At 39.3% G+C, this 5,351-nt stretch overlaps 1 long non-coding RNA gene across 1 annotated transcript in view; it reads right to left on the bottom strand.

Moving 5' to 3' along the window:
• Positions 1–2,128: 2,128 nt before the first annotated feature.
• Positions 2,129–5,351, bottom strand: part of LOC107571071 (uncharacterized) — a 19,293-nt gene continuing 16,070 nt past the window's right edge. The window contains exon 3 of the long non-coding RNA XR_001607129.1: positions 2,129–2,320. This is a non-coding gene — a long non-coding RNA (uncharacterized lncRNA). The remainder of the gene's footprint in view (positions 2,321–5,351) is intronic.

Raw genomic sequence — 5,351 nt, forward strand, 5'->3', positions numbered from 1 at the left:
CTACTACTAAATATTGCAGAAACTTAATTTTCTGTAAAGTTGCTTTGCAACGATTTGTATGGTAAAAAGCGCTGTACAAATAAACTTGGAACTGAATTGAATATACAACCAGAGCATCATGTGCTTCATTGAGGGACAAGGGTAGAAGGAGACGGTCTGCTTCAAAGCAGGTTATTGACTGTAGGCTGGAAGCTTATGATCAATAAGTCAATTAAAGCTGCATTAGGCCAGACATGGGATCCAGTGCTTGAGCTGAACTTTGTTGCAAGGCCACAGACTCCAGAGCACACGTCACAAAATCACCAATGTGGAGCACAGTGTGCAGAATGTCACGGCTGTCATGAGAGGAAACTGCATATCACAGATTTTACTCATCACTGCTCTACATACACAAAAACAGCTAGCCTACTTGCAGGCAAAGGGTATAGTTGTAATACAAACATAAAAACAGTGAGTTGATTTCAAATACACAAATAATTCACCATAAAGATATAAATCGACTTATACAAAGTTTAATTTAACTTTATAATGGCAGTTTTTTTTTCAATGGTCCAGAAGAAGTCCAATAAAGTGCATCCATCCATCATAAAAAGCCGGAGCCTTGTGGGGCACTTTTTATGATGGATGGATGCGCTTTATTGGACTTATTTTGGACTATTGAAAATAAAAATTCACTGCCATTATAAAGCTTGGAAGAGCCAGGACAATTTTTAATATAACTCTGATTGGATTTGTCTGAAAGAAAAAAGTCATATACACCTCGGATGGGTTGAGGGTGAGTAAATCATGGGTTAATTTAAATTTTTGGGTGAACTACTTCTTTAATTGTTGTCCACTTGTTATTCCGTCTCACTCAGGAAATGTATTAGCTGACTTTGAGAGGCTGGATTTTGAAGTAATCTCAAAAAAATGAACAAAAATCATTGATATGAAATATGTTTAACATATGCCAACTGAAAACATGGCAAAGAAGAAATTGATAATACTCTGTATGTTCTCAAAAAAACATATAGAGGTGTAGGTGGGTATGTCCATCACCGTTTAATGTGTTTAGCTTGTTTTAGAAACACAGGAGGAAAGAATATAAAAATGTGTTAATATCAGACACCAAATAAGGATCAGAAACATTCTTTGCCTTTAGCATATTTTCAGCGCTTCTTGGTGTGCATGTAATGGCACACTGCTGCACTGCTCATGCTTAACAGCCTCAAGGTCTTTGAGAGATAATGTGGAGTTCAGTGCTCCAGAATGCTTTGACCTCCTCCTAGTGCTCATGAAGCCACTCGAGCATCTAAACAGTGTGTTTGAATGCACTATAATCCTTAAAACAGGACAGCATTACAAGCAACCCTGTTTTCACTCTTAAAGTGTCCAATACTGCTGCATGTCCAAGAGCTCTGCTGCTATACAGCGTTTTATAACCAACACAGTCAGTAAGCCTACCACTAAACCAAACCACAACCATATAAAACATGGAACTGGCAGATAAACTTATGTATGTGCTTTTTGCATTTATTTTGGAATAAATTTTAGTATGAACGTTTTTAGTGAATCATGATTTGTTCGTGAAAATGTTTGTACACAGCTTCCACGCACAAATTTGTGCATACACATGCTAAGTGAAATAGACCCACTGTTTAAACTGTTTCCTTTTTAGACTATGCAATACGTCTGATCCCAAACAGGGTCAGAAATTAACTTTTCCTTTAAGGAGCAATATGTGCCCTGAGAAGTTAATCCTGAGGCCCAATAGAATTACGCCAGTTTGCATGCAATTAGCCAAAGGTGTTCAAACCCATCTTACTTAGTGACGAGCAATGAGCAAGGGTTGCAGCACATTGGGCTATGGAAGATCAGTCTTCTGCATCTGAATAAATATGTACATCATCCACTTAAACTTGCTTGCTGTATTCGTAGCCCTGAATGCTTTCCATTCCAAGGTGTTGAAACCACCATGTTTTGATTTGAACGGACAACACAGTAGTAGTGGCTTATATAAATCACCTTGGTGGAGTTTGGTTCCTGCCAGCGAGGACATTTAGCCCACAAGTGGAGCTAAAGGGTCATGAGCACGCAAAGCTTTTAGCGAAGCGGTCGTCTGCAAGCTGTGCTATCGACATTAATTAAACGGGAACAAAAACTTTACTGGCTTAAATTGTATTTAATTTGTTTATAAAACATTTGTCACCGAAATGCTGAGAACAATCAAACACATTTTGCACAACTCTGTTGCTTCCCCGGAGAAACAAACGGCATCCACTGTTCCCTTAACACTGGGTTCTTTGGGAAGCTGATCAAGGTTATCTTTCCCTCACAAACACTTCTTTGGGGACATTGTTGATTTCGTGGTCTAAAAACAAAATGACAAATCCTTCTCGAGCAAGTCCTGTGCAGCGCTGCTGATGACTTCTGTAAGCCAAATGAAGCACGTTGATGGGCTGCTCTCGCTCTGGTTGATGTGTGTGAGCGCCTTTCTGGAAGAAGTGCCCATACAAGAAATGCTGCCCTTTATAATGTCATACAAGGCCATACTCGAAAAAAGCTTTCCGAAACTTATACGAACCCTGAAAGAGTGTGTTTGGCACAGAAATACTCCATCATACTTCCAACTCGTTCTTTATAAACTTTGGCCATGTTTAGCATGAGAATCCAACTCTTTAACAGTGTAAATAAATCAGAATGCATGAAATAGCATTAGACCTCCCCTTTAACAGGAAGCCAGTGTTAATGATAAAGAACAGGAGAGATATGCTCAATGGTGGAGGTTCTAGTAATTATATGGGCAGCTGAGTTCTGGACCAACTTAAGTTTATGAAGAAGTTTGTGAGGTGACCCAAATAAGAAAGAATTACAATAATCAATGAGCAAAGTAACTAGAGCGTGTACAGGAATGGCTGTGGTATTGCGTGTGAGAAATGAACGAAGACGGCTGATGATTCGCAAGTGGCAATATGCAGACCAAGTAACATTGTTCACATGAGTTTCAACGGACTAAGGATGACACCCAGTCTCTTTACCTGAGAAGATGGGGAGATTATAGAATTATCAATAGAAAGTGAAAAGCTGTTGTATTTTGCCTGATTGGATTTAGTGTCAATGAGAAGGACCTCAGTTTATCAGCATTTAGCTTGAGGAAATTGTGCGAAAACCAGGATTTGATCTTTTGTAGACAGTCCAAAAGGGCAGGAGGAGGAAGGGTAGAATTTGGCTTGGAGGACAAATAGAGCTGGGTGTCGTCTGCAAAGCAACGAAAACCAAGACAGAGCCTTGAGGAACACCAGTGGTGACAGATGAAGAGTATGATCTGAAATTTTAAGCTGGACAAACTGAGTGTGCCCAGAGAAATAAGATCTAAACCAGGTAGGGCTGTCGCGATTCGTCGATTTTATTCGACTATTCGATTCTTTAAAATCCTCGACTTCATTTTGCTCGTGTCGACTACCTGGCAAAATACCGGAAGTGGCGCATTTCAAGGACGAGAATCCATAAAACACATTATTAGACTGTTTCCCAAGGCTGCATGATATATTAAACCCATTTAAATATCATAATTAAGCATAATTGTGAATTCACAAACGCTACGATGTAATTAATTATATGCAATGCCGTTCTAATACAGTATATGAGCTTTAATTATTTACATGCGTGTAGGTTAAGTACATGCGTCACAATCATTTACACGTGTGTGGAGGGTCTCAAACTCCATCTCTGCATGTTGTTGTGAGTTTGGGTTTATTATAACGTTCATCTGGGAACGCAACGTGCGCCATTTCATCAGATTTGTAAGATAAATCATTTATAAACTCAGGAGAATACATCGCGGTTTCAAAGTAAAAGCTCAAATACTCACTCTGAGTTTACACGTTTTGATGTCCACAGTTTTGTTTGTGCACAGTACTGCACATTTAAATTTTTTTCCTAAATAAATTCTGGTAAATAACATTTCGGGTAAATACTCCTTTTTAAAAGTGTTTTTGATTAGAATTGTTTCATTTTAATAGACTAGAACACGTGGATATGTTGCCATTCTTACACTATAATACTGAACTTTGATTTCAGTGATCTGGGCTGCGTTTCCCGAAACCGTCTTAACGCTACGTCGTTCGTAAGTTATACCTTAAGTTGTACCGTTACGTTAATACGTGTTTCCCGAAACGTTCTTAGTTAAGTATACCTTCCATAAGTCATTTGCTCGTAAGGTTAGTCTGGACCACTCTTAGCTATACCTTATCACTGTTCACAGTTCACTCCGCTAGTGACCACCGCTGTGCAAAAACCTTCTTCACATTTCAGTCGATACGATTGTAATTCTGTGGCAAGAAAAAGTGCAGAACCAAATAAATATTACAATTCTAAAGTTGTAATACACCCAGTGTTCAATTAGTGTTCAATAAATTGAAGTGTTTTTATGCAAAGAATAAAACTGTCATTATACTGATGGTTGTTAGTTTTTCCTTTATAATATACAAAGGCACATCGGCTGGCAAAATATTAGGCAGCACATAATTAGGAGTCTATTTAAAGGGAATGAATGTGATGGGGAGTTTGGTCAAACTATGGCAACGAGACAGTGAATAGGTGTCCTAAATCAAAGATGGCTGCGTCCGCGGAGCCAGTTAGTGTATGTGCACTATTTCATAATAGTGTCAGAATAGCTGCCATGTCAAAAGATACAATTCTACAAAAATGTCGCCTGCCACGGGAGCAAATTCAGCAGCTTTTACATCTTGTTGGTCAAACTTTGTAGAGACAAACTTGACGGAGCTACCCCCTAAGCCCTGAAATTCAGCTGCTGGCAGCTCTCCGTTTTTATGCTGTGGGATTTTTCTGGAGGTGTTTGGGGATGGATATGGGCTGAATAAGACATCGGTGTGGCGGTGTGTTCACTACATCTTACTCCGTCACGCCACCAATTATATAGCCTACGTATGGCCAGGCACGTAGTGATGGAGGCACATCAAGGCTTCCATGCCATTGCGGGTGTCCCGTGAGTAATTGGCCTTGTTGACGGGACACTAATCCCCATCGCCAACCCATCAGCGCTCGACCAGGCCTTCATAATATATATGAACATGAGAATATGAATGACTCTTTCTAAAGCAAGCGAAGCCTAAAGCCAGTTAATGTAGCTGGCTAAGGCAGAATACTTTTGGCCATGAGGTTGTAGGTTCGCACACTTGCAAAATTATACATATACATAAACACACACACACACACACACACACATATATACTGTATGTGTGTGTGTGTGTGTGATATCCAAGGTTACATTTAGTTTGAAATTTTGATTATTTTATAAATGCAGTGAGCCCCGATAAATGCAATTTCTAATATTTCTAAAGTGTTTCTTT

This window comes from Sinocyclocheilus grahami, unplaced genomic scaffold (genome assembly GCF_001515645.1).
Source record: "Sinocyclocheilus grahami isolate Dianchi unplaced genomic scaffold, SAMN03320097.WGS_v1.1 scaffold1546.1, whole genome shotgun sequence".
NCBI lineage: Eukaryota > Metazoa > Chordata > Actinopteri > Cypriniformes > Cyprinidae > Sinocyclocheilus > Sinocyclocheilus grahami.